The sequence below is a fragment of the Bidens hawaiensis genome, unplaced genomic scaffold, assembly GCF_021521415.1.
Source record: "Bidens hawaiensis isolate Kalapana, Puna unplaced genomic scaffold, B.hawaiensis_p1.1 tig00003822_1, whole genome shotgun sequence".
In the NCBI taxonomy this organism is placed as follows: Eukaryota; Viridiplantae; Streptophyta; class Magnoliopsida; order Asterales; family Asteraceae; genus Bidens; species Bidens hawaiensis.
Genome location: NW_027491219.1, coordinates 2,418,025 through 2,436,991, shown reverse-complemented (window position 1 = coordinate 2,436,991; position 18,967 = coordinate 2,418,025). Strand labels below are relative to the sequence as shown.

General features: G+C 35.0%; 1 pseudogene across 1 annotated transcript; it reads right to left on the bottom strand.

The window, feature by feature from the left end:
• Positions 1 to 10,456: 10,456 nt before the first annotated feature.
• On the bottom strand, positions 10,457 to 14,544 carry LOC143624507 (putative polyol transporter 6; annotated as a pseudogene). Its single transcript, XR_013152126.1, has 2 exons — positions 14,379 to 14,544; positions 10,457 to 11,964 (listed from the first exon to the last, which is right to left on the bottom strand). The product of XR_013152126.1 is annotated as a putative polyol transporter 6 (transcript).
• Positions 14,545 to 18,967: the final 4,423 nt, after the last annotated feature.

Below are 18,967 nucleotides of genomic sequence, written 5' to 3'. Positions count from 1 at the left end.
GAATACCGCCTAACAACAGTTCACCACCCCTAATGTGTTTGACGAAGTGCCATTCAATAACATCATCCCTTCAAGTCCCTTACTTGATATGATTTAGGTGAATCTATCATTATATCCCTTTGTTACTAGATGTCATGTTGGATCTAAGAGACATAGGTGATCATTCTCTTTACAATTCAACTTTATCAGGCCTTAGACATCTAAACTCTCAACACATAAGAGGAACAAATTCCGTCTTGACTGTATACGCCTCTCACTATCACTTTATACTCCACCCGAGCTCATCCTTATGTACCATCTTTTACGAATAGCGAAGGGGAGAGTCAAAGTGTAATACTCGGTGAAAATCAAGACCCAATATACATCTCAGGTCTAAGGATAATATGAAATTCTCCTTTACTCAAGATTACTAATGATCAAGTCAATCGACTCCATGTAGTAATATTGAGAGCGGGTCAGTCCAATATTTGTATCCCACAAATATCTATGAACTTTGGCAGCAAACCTATGCTCCATATTCATTCCTTATGAATATCCACCAATCCTAGTTCATAATAGTCTTGCTTCATATTTGTTCCCACAAATGTGATCGACTACGGACTTTTAGAATAAGATAACTTATTCATGGATTAAACATGCAAAATTAGAATTTAACTCAAGATTCCATAATCATATAAAAGAGTTAAATTACAAAAGTCTTTTAAACGTAAATACAAAATAGATCAAATCCAATTACTAGAATATCGAAGTCCTAAGCCACTCGCATGACGCTCATGTTTCGGTCTTTCTAGGAGCTTCGTGAATGGATCCGCAAGATTTTGATCAGTTCCAACTTTGCGAATACATATCTTTCCCTTTTCAACTTCATCCCTTATGTAGTTGAATCTCCGCTCTATGTGTCTAGTCTTTTGGTGCGAACGAGGTTCCTTGATTTGTGCAATCGCACCCTCGTTGTCACAAAAGATTTCTAGAGGGTCTTGAATGGAAGAGACCACCCCTAGATCAGTAATGAATTTCTTCAACCATGCAGCTTCCTGAGCTGCCAATGAAGCGGCGATGTATTCTGATTCTGTAGTGGACAATGCTACCACTTCCTGTTTTGAGCTCTTCCAAGAGACAGCTCCTCCATTAAGTGTGAACACATACCCAGACTGTGATCGAGAATCATCTCGATCAGTTTGGAAGCTCGCATCCGTGTAACCTTTTATAGCGAGTTCCTCCTCACCAGATCCATATATCAGAAACATATCCTTAGTTCTCCTAAGGTATTTCAATATGCTCTTAACAGCCATCCAATGACTGTTTCCTGGATTCTGTTGGTATCTGCTTGTCATGCTCAAAGCGCATGACACATCCGGTCTAGTACATATCATCGCATACATGATGGATCCTATAGCAGAAGCATATGGGATTTGTTTCATCGTCTCTTGCTCACCCTTTGAGCTTGGACATTGAGCTGAACTCAATATGGTCCCTCTTTGAATAGGTACAAAACCTTTCTTGGAGTTTTCCATCTTGAACCTTTTCAAGATCTTATCAATGTATGTACTTTGGTTCAAACCTATCAAGCGCCTTGACCTATCCCTATAGATCTTTATTCCCAAAATATAGGCAGCTTCACCTAGATCCTTGATGGAAAATCTACTTCCAAGCCAAGCCTTAACGCTTTCCATGGTTGGAATGTCATTTCCAAATAGTAGAATGTCATCGACATACAATACTAAGAATGTAATTATACTCCCACTAGCCTTTTTATACACACAAGCCTCATCAGCGTTTTTGATGAACCCAAAACTTTTGATTTCTTCATCAAAACGATGATTCCAAGTTCTAGATGCTTGTTTCAATCCATAGATTGATTTCTTTAACTTGCATACTTTATTAGGATGTTTTGGATCGACAAAACCTTCAGGCTGAACCATATAGACATCTTCCTCAAGATATCCATTTAGGAAAGCGGTCTTGACATCCATTTGCCAGATTTCATAATCATAATGTGCAGCTATGGCAAATAATATCCTAATAGACTTTAGCATTGCCACAGGCGAAAAAGTTTCATCATAATCAACCCCTTGAGTTTGAGTGAAACCTTTAGCTACAAGTCTTGCTTTATAAGTATCCAAGTTTCCATGCATATCAGTTTTCCTTTTGAAAACCCACTTACTTCCAACAGCTTTGGAGTTGAGTGGTGGTTCAACCAATTCCCAAACTTGGTTGTCATACATGGATTGCATCTCAACGTTCATGGCTTCAAGCCATTTGTCACAATCATTCTTGGACATTGCATCACGGTATGTGGTTGGTTCATCCGAATCTACCACGTAGCAACCTTCTACAAAAAATCCATATTTTTCAGGTGGATTGCTAATTCTACCAGATCTGCGAACGTTTTGTGTGTTTTGATCAACCACTTGATCACTTTCAACAACCTCTTGTTGAGTGCTAGTATCAACCAATTGTGTATCATCTTGTGATTCTTGATCCTCATCAAATTTCACTGTTCTACTATTAGTTCCTTCCTCAAGGAACTTAGTTTCCAAGAACTTACCCTTTCGAGCAATAATAACATTTTGCTCACTAGGATCGTAAAAGTAATATCCTAAATCATCTTTAGGATAACCTATAAAGATACACTTAGTGGATCGGACTTCTAATTTGTTTGGGGTGTATTGCTTTACATAAGCTTCACAACCCCAAACTTTTAAGAATGATAGCGATGGAGCCTTTCCATGCCATACTTCAAAAGGTGTCTTCTCCACTTTCTTGGTTGGAGCCATATTCAATATGCGAACAGCGGAAAGTAAAGCATAGCCCCAAAATGATAGAGGTAAAGTGCTTCTAGCCATCATCGATCGAACCATATCTAATAGGGTACGATTTCTCCTTTCAGACACACCATTATGTTGTGGTGTTCCAGGTGGAGTAAGTTGTGAAATAATTCCACAACTCTTAAGATGATCTTGAAATACACCACTTAGGTATTCACCTCCTCTATCACTACGAAGTACTTTGATTGTGGTCTTGAGTTGTCTTTCTACTTCAGTTTTGAAGTCTTTGAACATTTCAAAAGCTTCATCTTTGTGTTTCATTAAGTACACATAACCATATCGACTATAATCATCAATAAAGGTAATGAAGTATCTTTCACCATTCCTAGTCATTGGTCTAAAAGGACCACATACATCCGAATGTATGATACCCAATAATTCTTTTGACCTTTCAAAAGTTTTATTAAAGGGTTGCTTTGTCATTTTGCCTTGTAAACAAGATTCACATACATCAAATGAATCATACTCATTTGTTTCTAGAATACCACTCTTGCGAAGAGTTTGCATGCGATTCTTACTTATATGTCCAAGGCGACAATGCCAAAGATAGGAATCACCCAAGTCCTTCTTGAGTTTCTTGGTGTTGACATTGTACATTGAACTACTATGTGACATACCACTTTGATCTATTTCATATATACCATTCATGGGTACAGCTTTAAAATAAAACATGCCATTCATCAAAACATGAATATCACAATTTATAAATTTAAGATCAAAGCCACATTGTTTTAAAAGGGACACGGAAATAATGTTTCTCCTTAACTTAGGAGCATACAAAACATTCTTCAAAATTACTTCCAAACCACTTGGAAGCTTTAACAAGTAGTCTCCTTGGGCTTGGACTTCAACTCTTGCTCCATTGCCCATAAAGAGACTAATGTCCCCTTTGTTGAGTTGTTTACTTCTTTTGAACCCCTGCAACAAATTGCAAATGTGAGTTCCACATCCGGTATCAAGTACCCATGTATTTGAAGAAATAACATTTAGTTCAATATGTATAGTAAAGATAATACCTGAGGTATGCCCCGCATCCCTCTTATCTTTTAACGCATTGAGATAGGTCGGACAATTCCTTTTCCAATGACCTATCTCTCCACACTCAAAGCATGGATCTTGCGCCGCAACCTTTTGCTTCTTTTCCTTCGGTTTGGTGGGCGTGATGGCTTTCCTCTTTCCCTTTCCTTGGACGTGGCCCTTGCCCTTAGCAACACTTGCTTTGGGGTTGGAGTTATGTCCCCTTTTTCCTTCATTGATTGTTAGAACGGGTAAAACCCTTTTACCCATTCCCGCTTCGGCCGTTCTTAGCATTGCGTGAAGCTCACCAATGCTTTTGTCCCACCCATTCATGTTATAGTTCATGACAAAAGTTTCAAACCTTTTGGTCAAAGAGTTGAGGATCAAATCCGTAGCCAACTCATTAGAGACGGGACAATTTAACCTACGAAGCTTTTCAATGTAGCTTTTCATCTTTAGGACATAAGATGAGACGCTTTGGGTTTCCTCCATACGACATGCATGAAACGCTCGAACCGTTTCGAAACGTTCCGCTCTAGCTTGTTGAAGGAACATTTCCTTCAATTGAGTTATCATGTCGTATGCCCCATGATGCTCGAAATCCTTTTGGATTTCGGGAATCATAGTCCCCAACATGAGGCAAGAGGCTTGCACCGAATCTTTGGTGTACTTGACCCAATCGTTATACGCCTCCTCATCTTCCACGTTAGGCTCATCGGGAATGGGATCGTCTAAGACATATGATATCTCTTCTTGTTTGAGAACTATTCTCAAGTTGCGATACCAATCCATAAAGTTATTATGGTTTAGACGATCCTTTTCAAGGATGGTTCTTAAGGATAGGTTACGGGTGTTATGGGTAGAGGTGTTTGCATTGTTAGCGGCCATCTACAAAATTTAACAAAGTTCTATTTTAGTATTATAAACAATTTAATTATTAATACCCTTTTATTCCAAATTTTAAAATAATAATTAAATTCTAGAATCCAACGATAAATCAAATTTCGGTTAGGTGACCTTTATCCCGTTATTTGATTTAACAAGGTAGTCAACCTTGACAATTGCAACCCTTTGCAACTTCTAGAGGTATGGGACCATTCGAAATCCTTATTTCGTGTTGGCATGTTTATCCCATCAACACCATTGGATCCCCATGCTTAGGTGACCTTTATCACATGGTTTCCAATTCAAGTCGTCCTACTTGTATAAACATGTAAGATTAACATACAAGTGGTTAGGTGACCTTTATCCCACAAATATGTTAATATTACCCTAAGTATATTAGTTTGCTCAAAATGGTTAGGTGACCTTTATCCCATTTAAAGTTCCCTAATACGTTAAGTGTCATACAAAAGGATGGTGTTAGACTTGTTTCCTTGGTAATTATGAAAAAGGGATTTTTAAGTTTTCCAATATTCTAGTTTGAAAAACATTATGCCATATCCTAACATGCATTTAGAAATATGGCGATTTTGAAAACCAATTTTCAAGGTTCTAGTTATAATAAAACCAATTTTATTATATGTGAGTAATCGCTTAGTTTTAATAAACCCATTTAATTAAACTAATTAACGCGATATTACCAAATATATATTAGAACCCGTTTTATGCTTGTTGTCGTTCCTATGTGACGGTTTGGATATCCTAATATCTATCAACCACACATTACAATAAGTAAAACAAACAACCAAGCAAACACTTGCAAAATATAGTCATAACCGAGAACCGCTAAGTTTGACCATACTTGTTAGCCGAAACAAGTATAGGTCATAAGTCACACCTAAGGGACAAAACATGACACAAGGATGGAATGTTGACTCCCACTTGATCTTGCATCCAAATGCTTCAAGTATCCTTTCCAAGTTGTTGTGTTCTTGTTGGGCTTGTTAATGGGCTCCAAACTCCCAAAAGTCTTCTTGGGCCCAAGAGTGAAATTTATGGGCCTAATGGGCTTGAATCCCATGATGGGCCGGTGAGGCCCAACAAGCCCAAAATTTCGGTCCAAGGCCCAAATCCACCAATTCTTGCATCTTCAATTTTTACAAAATGTATCCTAATACATATTTTTCTAAAAAAAAAGAAAATGCAACTAATCTATTTATTACAAACCAACTTATGAATAAATAAATTACACAAGCCTAAGATAATGAATTATTACAACCATATTGAATAATAAACATAATCAACATACACAAACAACAATCAACACATCCAAGGTCTAGGTTTCGGTTATGACACAATCAAACATACCAAATGTTCTAAGCATGCAACCTAAGCAACCAATGCCCAAAATCACCAAATAAAATCGGCCCCCCCCCCCCCAAGAGGCTACGGCCCAAATTATTATTATTATTTTTTTTTATTTTCAACATCCAAATGTTATTAATGGTTTCCTAAGATCTTTTCATGCATGTCAAGATCTTACAAAACCATGAGGGGTAAAATCCACCAAAATTTCGGACCCCTTTTTCACCCATGAAAAACCCGAAATCTATGAACATGTAAGAAGCATAAGTCCTTGTAACCGGCTCTTGATGCCATTTATTGGGTTTTATACAAGTTTATCAAAGTCAAGTTAACCATATTTAACTAGAAAACGCAACGGAAGCTTAGATTTTATAACTTGTTATGAACATACCATTATGTTAAAACTAAAACCCAAAGAACAAGGATCAATATTACAAGAACAATATGCTTACAAAATGTAAATGGTACCTTCTTATACCTTTAGAAGAAGATGTATGTGGATGAAGATGATGATGTCTTCAAATGGCAAGGTTGCAAAGAGAAACCCTCAAGCTTTGTATACCCCAAGCTTTGAGCAACAACACCAACTAGTTGCTAGGATTTGAACACCAATTTGAAGCTCACAAAACTCCCAATTTGAGGCCAATGTGGCCGTGAGTTTTGAGAGAGAAAAGAGAGTATGGAAAACTTCAAAATTACTTGAGAATACAAAAGGGACAAGACCAAGAATGCATGTAATGTGAATGGAGATAAATAAGAGGTGGTCAACACAAAAGGACAAAAGATTGGATGGGACCAAACCCTCCACCCACATGGGGTGGCCGGTTTTGATATTTTTTTTTTTTTTTTTTTTTTGTGTTTTGTTTTAACCATTTTAAAACCATCTCCATTCATTTTATAAAACTTAACTTTATAAAATGTACATGCATTTACATAATTACTTAACCAATTAAATAATTAATTTATATAAACAAATTATCCAGATAATTTATTTAAATCCTCAAGTGTGTTTGTTTAGAAAACCAATTTTCTAAACACGTAGTGTTCGGTATTCGTTTAAGTGATCAAATCATTAAAGAATACATTTGGTGTTGTCTAGCTTGTTATTGGGTATGACCCGACTTGGATCAAACACAGTTAGCCACATTAGTTTAAGTATGTGTCTCGGGCATACGTAATTCCAACATCATCTTGATGCATACAAAGTTTTCCATGTCATATCAAAGTTTTCACATCTGTAAAGCCATATGTTAAATAGTAAAAGTTTCAAACAAACACTAATTTCACATTTGTAAAGCCAATGTCAAATTAATAGGATACAATTGAATATTAAACCAACCTTTTCCGTTTTATTGTCGGTGCTATAGAAGTATCCGAAAACCAGCTATCATCGGCCTTCCACACACTGCCCCTTGCATATCCCATCACATAGAACACCTTATCATTATTATCAATTTCATCAATAGCAGATTAAAAAAGTCTTTGTTGGTTGACTTGTTAAAAAAACTCAACAAGAATTGAGAAAAAATGCCTTACCATTTCTTTAACAACGTCAAATGTTAAATTAACTCGAGCCGAGCATTGTTGCTCCTGTTAAACAAAATGGAACATAAATGAGTTGGTGTTAGGTAGACTTTTCTGAACTTATAATATCAAACACCACAAACACCATCTAACACAAAAAACCCAAATTGAAAGCAATTGAAAAACACTAAAATCATTACCGAAAAAGAAACCAATCAATCCATAGCCGCATTTCAGACCTGCTAAAGGCAAAACAAAATTGTAAATTTAAGCAACACGGAAGTAAGATTTTGTGACTCGAACACAAAGTGAACATGAAAAGTAACCATTACGTATTAATCAACTCAAGGCGTAACTTGTGATAACCCTAATATAAGTTCAAAATCAGGTCAATCCAGAAACTTTCTATTCAATTTGGCGTCATTGCTTCTCTGAAACGTACCTGCTCTGCGAAAGAAACATTAAAAATTAGGTCATTCAACTCAAGTCGCTGCCTAGACGACTTGAAATGGTAGTTTCTTGGCGAAAGACAAGAAACCGCTGTCGCGGGTTGGACAGAGCAAGATAACATGGTGGCCAAAGGATTTCAATTGCAAATCAAAAAGAGAAGTGGAAGCACACCTATCTTTGTTATACATTAACAACCACCATGGCAACAGTCTTCCATAACCCCAACTGCCGTAACCATCGCCACCGTCCTCCGACACCACACCACCGCCACCAAGAGTCCGGAAATCGAACTCGGCAACAATGATGATGGCAAGGAAGACAACGGGTAGTGAATACAATGGAAAAGAAACATCACGGTGGTGGCGAGAGGCGGTGGAAGATGATAGGGTTTCTCCAAGTGACAGATGAGTGGGGTGTGTCAACAAAAGTTTTAAGAGAGAGAGAGTGGCTCTTGATGAGCAAGTGGAAGTAGAAGAGGAGAACAAAGGAGACGCGTGGAAAGTTAAAACACACGTGTCCCACTATAGAGAAACAACATGTAATGCAAGATTTACAACCTTCAAAGCAAAAGTTTATTTGAAATTGTAACATTATAAATTTATTAAGCTAGCAACAAATATTATCATGCTTTCAAAAACGTCAATTTTAACAAGTTAGAACCTACATCCAAATATCTTATATTATATTATGTGTAACCGTAACCATCTATATACGTATGTATAATGTACGTAACGTATATAACCAAAAATAAAAGAAAAAAAAACTAATTACATTTGTCGTCGGGATAAACTGTCATTAAAATGTTGGGAAAATAACTCAAGTTACCCGCCTTAATGAAATATTCCCGCTATTATTTTTGGGAGTCCTATCCCGACAACATGTCGTTGGGATACGGTGGAAAAAACGATGTCGTTCTACCCTATTAATAAATTTAAAACAAAAGAGGAAAAATATTTAAGTTTATGAATTATGTATTATGGATTTTGGTTTTGGTGTTTTGAAATTAGTTGAAAAACAGGTTGAAATCCGGAAAATAGCGAGAAAATACAGCAGGATTCAGCTGAAAGAATTAATTTTAAACTCTATACTGACAACATGTCGTCGGTAAAGATAATAGAATAAAATAATATTAAACTCTATACCGACAACAGGTCGTCGGTATATTTATACCTATATAATATTCCTTACTTTATACCGACCACACGTTGTCGGAATAGAATTTAATATTATTTTATTCGTTAATGTATACCGACGACATCTTGTCGGTATTGATTTTAAATATTATTTTATTCATTTTACTATCCCGACATCATGTCGTCGGGATAAGATTTAAATATTTTATTTAAAATATTTTTTTTATCTTTTTATTAAAGAATATAACATTTTCTTAAAAGATGTTTTTTTAAAATTTTTCCCGACGACATGTAGTTGGGAAAATTTTATGTTTTGTTTCGGGACGAAGCTATTCCGACGACACACATAGTCGGGACAAAAATTTTAGATTTATACCAACCATATGTTGGGTGAAGTATAGAAATATTTGTGACAATAGGTCTGATTTGTTGTAGTGTGATATGGTTAAGATTCTTTAATTAACCGATACGTCGGTTATGGTTATGGTTATGGTTATGGTTAAGGGTGTCATAACCGACGTTAATCAAACCGAAACGATACATGTAAAGCACGCAACCATCACTTCCAAATCAACAATTAATGGCTAGAATAGCCTCCACTATAATATAATATGCAGTCAACTATGTTCGAAAAAGAAATGCAACCATAGTGGACTAGCTATCATCCATCCAAGGTGGCTTATCTTGCCTCTTTTCAATAGGTTCTGATGAGTTTATAAAAGGTGTCTATATCAATCTTGGAACCATATATGAAAGCTACATATCAATTTTGGAACCGATGTATTTAATTACAAAACTTAATAACTTAGAGCTTGGGTCACCGTAACCGAACCATTCTCAACCATAACAAAGGAAAACAATTGAAAAAATACATTGGACAGGTAACCAAACTTAACCGAAACCAACCCATAACCATACCGAACCGAGTTTGCACACCGCAAATATTCGAGCATACACTTGGGTGATCACGAAGAAGTTTGAATCATTTGACCAAACTCGGGTTTCTAACCATGGTTTATTTCGTGAAAAAACTGAAATCTTTTTTATATGATATCAGCCTATCACATAAGAAAATCTAAACCAGCCAGCCCACTATGTTATGTATGTGATTCAATATATGGCAAGGATTAAACAGCTTGAAATATCTGAACCAACATGTGATACAGCAAGACAGTGATTAAACAGCCACTAATTAGAAAAGGGAAGCATTTGGATTTATATATATATATATTGTTATTTATTACTTGGATCTCTCTTTCACTTAAAATTTAACACATAAAAGGACAGATATATATATATATATATATGACAATAATATTATAGAAAAATACAACTTTGTCCTTTAGTTTCATGATAATGGCACTTGAACAGTACCAGCTTTGTTTCCACTCTGCAACTCTACATCACTATTTCCTGACTTTTTAACCCTTGTGAAAATCTGTTCCATCTCTTCTAGTGACCTCCCTTTGGTCTCAGGCAAGAAGAAGTAAAAGAAGATCCAAGCCAAAGCAGACATACCTGCAAACATGAAGAACGCCCCTCCAATGGTGATTGCACTTATCAGGGACAAAAAGGTCATTGACACGGCTGCATTGGTAACCCTATTCACAGCCACCCCAATACTAGCCCCTTGAGCCCTTAACTTCAAGGGAAATATCTCAGAACTATAAACCCATGTGACTGGTGCAAGCCCAACTGAAAAGAACATTACATATATGTAACATGTAGCTATACTTAACCAAAGTGCCCATGCTGCTACACTTTGGTCATGGGACTCATGCACGATGGTCAAAGCAAACCCTAATCCCAATAAGGCAACAGTCATCCCTCCAACACTTGTTAATAGGAGTTTTCGCCTTCCGGCCTTTTCAATCAAGAAAGTGGATGCGGTTATGAATACAAGTTTCGTGACCCCGACTCCTATAGTAGCTAACAAAAGCTTGTCTCTGCCTGTCACCCCGGCTTTCTTGAAAATCTTTGGGCTATACAAGACCACGGCTTCGATCCCTGTTGCGTGTTCGAAGAAATGAATTCCAATGGCCGCGAGTAGGACCCACCGGACCTGTGGGGTTGGTCTCAGTAGTAATTCTTTCCAAACGCCTTGACCATGCTTGTTTTGCTTGATTGTGACAAAATCGTCATTACGGTCAGGCTCAATCCCGACTGCTAGCTTGATGTCCAGCAATCAGGATTGAGCTTCTTCTTTAGTGTTTGACACTTTTACCAAAACATGTTTGGCGTCCCTAAGGCGGCCCTGCATAACGAGCCACCTTGGGGACTCTGGCATTCTAAGAATGCCGAAGGCTAACCCTAGTGATGGGATAGTTGCCATCAAGAACATTAACAAATATGGGAGGGTAACTTTGAGAAAAAGTAGTTAGATATATAACCTAATAAAATCCCTAAGCCGATGCCAATTTCGGGTAACGAAGCGAGGATCCCCCGGGTGTTGGTGGTAGCGATCTCGGCCGAGTAAACTGGGGCAATCACGAGAGCAAACCCGACCCCAATCCCAGCCACACATCGTCCGATTAAGAGGACAGCATAGGAGGGGGCAAATCCCATTAATAAGGTTCCCAAAAGGAAGATTGTGGAGGCCAAAGATATGGTGTACCGACGACCTATGTGATCAGAAGTTCTGCCCGCGCTTAGAGCGCCAATTAAGGCACAAAAGTTGATGATACCGGCAAAGATTTGGATTTGTACATCACTGATTTTAAGATCATCTTTGATAAATATAATCACTCCGCTTGTAACACCAGTCTCTGTAAATAAATATGTTATTTACCGATTGTTAGATATAACACATAGAAGTATAAAACAAACAAGCAGCTACAAGCTGATGTATGTGTGTTTCTGCATGTGTACGTATTATGTATACGTGTTGATGTAATTACGTATGTATCATGTAGGCATATGTGTATGTGTATGTATGCATGTACGTATGATTTAATTATATATGTTCACGCACATACCTATAAACGAACCAAATATTCATGAAATGTTCGACGCGAAATTTTGTATTTGTATATTTAATTAATAAGCGAACAAACATGAACATATTTTTCATTCATTTAATTAAATGATCGATCAGTCGATCACAAACAAGCTGTGTCCTTTAACTTATATTTATCTTCAGTTGTTTTTGTTTTGCTAAACACTATTGAAAGATACATAAACATAAAAGAGGCTCATTTAGATTATACTATGTGTTTGTCAAGACTTATCTACAAGTGAAATGAACTAGAAGAAAAAATAGAAAAAGAAAGAAAAATGAATTATATAGGAATATGGATAGTTATAGACGGATATGCCGGTGTTCAATACACACACGGTGTGCGTAGAAAATCCAAAATTAATGACCCAATAAATAGATTATATTTTATAAATTATTTTCTTCTTTCTTCTTGGACGGATGACATCGATGTTCACTTAATTTATTTTCTGTTTCTTTTTTTTTTGTATATGAATTTTGGATACAATTAATCTTTTCGATATAATTTTTGTTAACTAATTTTATTTGGTGGCTAGTGTGGACTAATGTAAATTTGGAGGTATGGGTTCGATACCCTGGGGTGGGTATAATAGTTAGATGTTCAAGGAAAAAAAACTAATCCTATATGAATTTGATTTTTGGTTTTATTTTCTATTATTTGATATTTTTAAGCAGGGCCGTCTATGAGAATTTAAATACCTCGGCCGAACCAAAATAAAAGGCCCATAGGCTTTAAAGAAAATTTTTTATTCGCTAATGTATATAGATAAAACTTTTATCGACCTATTTATTAATTATAAGCATAAATCATTATAAGCATATAATTATCTTAAACCATTGCAAATAACCTTATTTATATATATATATATATATATATAATTTGTATAAAAAATCTTATGCCCCCGAAAATTATATGCCAAGACTAATAGTGCAGCTCGCACACCCTCCGAGCCTCCCCTGTTTTTAAGTTACAACATACTATTTACCTACTGTAGTTAATTTATAAATGAATCATCATCATCATCATCATCATCATCATCATCATCATCATCATCGTACTCAGTATATCCCATCAATAGCAAAGCTATGTTAGGGTCTGAGGAGGGTAAGATGTAGACAGCCTTACCTCTACCCCATAGGGATAGAGATGCTGCTTCTGGTGAGACCCCCGGCTCGATAGTAGTTTTGCATCAAGCCTTGGACATAAAGCACATAGCACTCAATCATCGTGATACCGGCTGATTGGTGCATGTACCCTCGTCTTTCGGCTATCAACGCCAACACATGATGCCTGATTAACCTTCCGCCACTTTTAACGTTATTTTCACGAGATTAGTAAAATAACGCCAAAATTAGTGCAATTTCACTTTTGCCCACCCAAGGGTTTACACATATATACATAATATGCGCGCACCTCAAGCAGGGCGTTTACAAATGAATAGATTATATATTTTATCAATTATTTTCCTTTTTTCTTTCAAGAGATGACATGGATGTTTATTTAATTGCTTACTGTTTGCAATTTAGAAATCCATGTATATAATAATTTTTCATATTTTGTTACTAATTTTATGCATAGAAATATCATTGTTGTTTATATAAGAACTAGAATTAATAACTTAAAGGCGAAATAAGGAGTTGATCTTAGGTAAAGCGATTAAATATTATTTGAGAGGAGTAAAACGATAATATTTAATGAAAGGTCCCGTTAGTTTAAACCATGTAAGAATGTAAACCATTTCTATTGTGGCACTCCAATTGAAAACTTCTAATAAATTTTATACCAATAACAAACAATTAAACCTACGTACATTTTTTGAGCCCACTACTTTTAGTTTAAAACCAAACAATAGTCGAATCCACAACCATTGTTAAACTTTGTTTTATTTGGTCAATTATGTTCTTTTATGTTTGTATATGTTTGTTCTGTTATGTTCGTTTACATTTTGTTTTAGTCCTAAATGAATGAACAAGAACATGTATAAACATGTTCATTTCCTTAATGAATCAACGTGAACATTGAAACTTATTCGATTATATATTCGTGTTTGGTTAAAGTTAAAAGAACGAACACGACATGACCGGTCCGTGTTCATTTACAGGCCTAGTATGCATGTGTTTATGTATGTGTAAGTGCCCATGTATATCTATAGGAAGAAACATAATATGAGGGAGAGAAAGTACCGTAACCAAATATAATGGAGATCATGGAAGCAACTATTGAAGAAGCACAAGAATACTTGTTAATCTTCGCAACTTGTATTCCTTTTCCTTGTTCCATATTATCATGTGTTTGGAGGTGAGTATGCAAAAACATAAAAGGACGGAGAATATATAGGCGTAACTGTTGACTAACCCACTGTGTTTCGATAGATATACTTTCAATATATATTGTTTCCTTTAATAAAATAATTCTTTATAGTATTTTATCGTAATTCGTTATTTGAAACATATCTGGATCAATATATATATCCATACAAAGGATCCCACATAATTTGGGATAAATATTTACAAGATTGCATCATATTATACAATTAATTAAATATATCGATACGTATATATTACAAACTAGTTCGATTCTTTCGTGTTACGGGAGTTTATTTAGTTTTTGTTTTTAATCGTTTTGCTATTTTATGATGATTTATTTTATTTTTTTAACGTAGTTTGTTTTAATTTAATACATATATATTAGTTTGTTATTATATTTTTTGTGTTTGGGTATTTTCAATTGAGATGTGTATGTTTTTTAGATTTTTAACGAACAAACATACACAAACATGTTGATTTTTTTAAATGAACAAACATGACCACAAATATTTATCAAATGAAAAAGGGGATGTTGATGTAGTTGATGATAAGGGGTATTATCGAAAGTTAACCGGCGATGAAGATGATAGACTAGCAATAGAGAACATGTAAAAAAGATAAATTAAATTAGAGTTTGAGGATGAAAGTATTTACCAATAAATAAGATCTTATAACCCATTTAAGAGCTATTAGGGTTTGGTAAGACCCATAACCCGTGAAAATTATTCTTTGATGATTAAGGAGTTATTTCACAAATAAATGAGATGCTATAACCCGTTTAAGGGTTATCCGGATTTGGTGAGATCCATGACCCGCGAAAATTATTGTTTGCTTATGAAAGAGTTTCACAAATAAATGAGATGTTATAACCCATTTAAAGACTATCTGGGTTTGGTAAGACCCATACCCACGATTTCGGGTCAAATGCATGAGAAGCCTCTATTTAGAAATTAAGCAATCTGGTGGCTCTAGAGAATAAGGGGAACAACCTGAGAGCGACACGTAGGATTTTATGTTATGCAATTAACAACTCGATTTGATTTGTCATTTGGATAAAAGCATCCACCTAGTAGATCAAATTAACAAATCTTTAAATTTAAGGAAAAGATAGGGTTTATAATCTAAACGGCTAAAAGATCCTATAACCCGATTTCTAAACCTTTACCTTATCCATAAATATATATGGAAAACTACATTATATATGTTGGCCGGTATATATCTTTACCAATCCACTACTCATTCGATATAATTATACCAACTGAGACGTAACATGCTTTTAAAAATTGATAAATAAATTTATAGAAATATGACTTTTAGTTAATTATATAGATGTGGATAAAGATTAGGATGTGAACGGTGAACGCTTTATATGAGGCGTGTTCTTTTAACTTGGTTTTAAGTCAGCATTATTATACTTAATTTACCCTATATGTTTAGGCTCATATTTTTTACTACACATACCATGTTTTTTCTTTTTTGTATCCTGTTAGTTTTGCCTAGACCCATAACAAATAGTTTTAGTAGATTATTAAATGATTTAATTCCATTAGAAAAATATCGAGTGACAAAATGATGGTAATACGCAGATATTTGTCGTTGAATGACTACCGATATAAATGATTTTTAAATAACGACGATGTAAACTTCTGAAGAGACGACCAAAACTGAAGTTAATGAGCACACATAGTGTGAGGGGAGAGAATGATTGGGGATATCAGACAGGTTGTATATTTTCTTTTAATAAAAGTAATATTAGCCTGATTTTATAATATCTTTAATTAACATATATTAGACAATATTTATAAATATCTTTTCTTAATTTTCTTTTCTTGTATATATTGATCCATATACGTGATATTATAAAATAAATAAATAAATCACTTAAAAATGAAATAAACTAGTAATTTAACCCGTCGCGATGCGACGGTGTTTAGAAGACGATCAACAAAAGACATATTACACTATTGAAAACAGAAAGTTTACACACTTTGGATAGAAGTTTATACACAAAAATTGATAGTAAATATCACAAAAAACCATAATACAAAGTTGTACATTCTTCTTGTGAACAAATCGCAATACCATTCCACACCTCTCTAATATAATTCAAGCCTCGACCTACAAAAATCAAGAATTGTGTTAAATGAATATTGTGTTTGATAAACATCTTAATATCAACACTGAAAATAATTCATTATCAGCTTCACATATGTCAATTTGGGCTATGTTTTTCTCATATATAGCCTCCACGTCAACTTCAATATAAACGAAAAATAAAAATCGGAAACGAAACTAACCATTTCTTCGAGTGTAGAAGATAGATCATCAAACCCGTTAACCTTTGATGAATCTGCAAGGCAACCGTTGCCACGATTAGACATGGGCCAAGTTAATCAGTGTTTTGACATTTAAACGATTAAAATATTATGTTCTAACCGATGATAACAAATATTAGGAAATACTAAAAATCTATGTAAACTCTTACCCACAACTTTAGTATTAGCCAAGGGTTGATTTTCTTGAAATGTAAAATATGATAAAGGTAACCTGCAGTAAAACAAATACACGGAAAGACCAAACAAAATTGAAAAATCAGGCAGCAAAAATCATAAGGCTCAGATATGTGAACAATCAAATAAAGGCAAATCATCTGCCATGGCCAAGCCATATAGAAATCTCAACTTTGTTCAAATGATGAGTTTCACTATAGCGTTATCGTACTTGGAACATGTGTCAGTCATTCGTTCATTTATATTAATAAACATTCGTGTATGTTCGTTTGTTAAGTTATGTGTGTTTGTTTCTGTTGTTTGTTTATGCCCGATCGTTTGTCTGTTTGACCTTTTAAATTGTGTAATTTTATAGTTTTTGAAAATAATTAAGCATCTTAGTGAAAAAGAATCAACACTTATATTAATAAACATTCGATATCTTAATTACACTTGATTTGGTGTTTATTTAGAGTTTGAATGTTTAATTAGTTTAAGATATCGATAGTGTTCTGTTTTGGTTGAATTTGAATCAATTTATGGATAATTGTTTGATTTATGGTTGGTTTGGATTGGATTTGAGGTGTTTTAAGTATTGGAAAGGTTTTGTGAATTGGAATTGAGGTTTGATTTGGTTTCGGATTGATTTGGTATTGGTTTGGTTTGTGGCCGAAACAGGGTCGATGTTTTGGGATAATTAAACTGGTAATTGGAGATAATCGGTTACGAGGTTAGATGTATTGGATTCGCGATCGTGTTACGAGTGTTTTGGTAGGTAATTTGTGGATTTTGGTTAAGAATTGAGAGTGTATTACGGATCTTAAACTTCTGGGTTTCTGGGTTTTGGTGTTCATTATTTCCAGATTTCTGGAAATCTCTGTTGAAGATTTAAAGATTCAAAGATGAACATGATTCGCTATCATCTTTATGTTGATTCGCTATCCTGTTTCCTTTGATTCGTTATCTAAGTTAATTGATTCGTTATAAACTTCAAGTGATTCGCTAGCCAGTTCGCATAAATAGTTGGTTCGTGTCATCTAATTCGTTATTTGGGTTAACTGATTCGTGTAACACGCGCCCACTTTGGGATTTGTGTCATAACAACCTTTGCCACATGGAATAAGGTATCAGAGTTTGTTACAAACCGTTGTAACAACCTGATTCGTTATAGTTGATTCGCTAATCAACTGTAGCTGGTTCGTTATCTATTTCGCTAAGTCTTTCTTAGTGACTCGCTACTGAATACTTTTTAATTCGTTAAGTTTCTCTTATCAATTTGCTAGCTAATTAGTTAGTCAATTCGTTAGTTTGACTTTCTGATTCGTTGACTTTCTGATTCGTTAGATTGATTCGTGATTCGTTGTCTGATCAATCTTAGCTTCGTTAAGATTTGATTCGGTATTCTACTGTTCACAGTTCGTTACAACTGTTTACAGTTCGTTACAATTCTCATTCGTTAATCTTATTCGCTTGTTGATTCGTTACACCTTCAAAATTTGGAAACTTGTCAACAATGGCCGGTATGTATGCATTAGCGTCTCAAAACATGTTGATGCAACAAATGTTGCAACTTGATACCGAGATAGGTTCACATTAGAAATGTCCAAGATTGATGAAGTTCAGTGACTTTGCCAAATGGGAACCTCGATTTCGTGCTCATCTAGGAACAGTTCACCCTGATTACTCATATTGTTTAGATGAAGTTTATACTGTTCCTATGATTGGAGATAAGACTATCGGATTCAGACCTAAAGCTATATCTCAATACTCACAAGAAGAGAAGAAGGCACTAGAGATAGAGACGAAATCATATTATACTCTAACTATGGCTTTACCTGAAAATATATTTCACCAAGTGGGTAGTATTAAGATATGTGCTTCTTTGTTTCAACATATCCGAATGAGAAGTATGGGTAATACAGCTAAAAGCAAAAAGGTGATGCTTATGTTTCAATTCAGAAACTTTAATTTACTCAA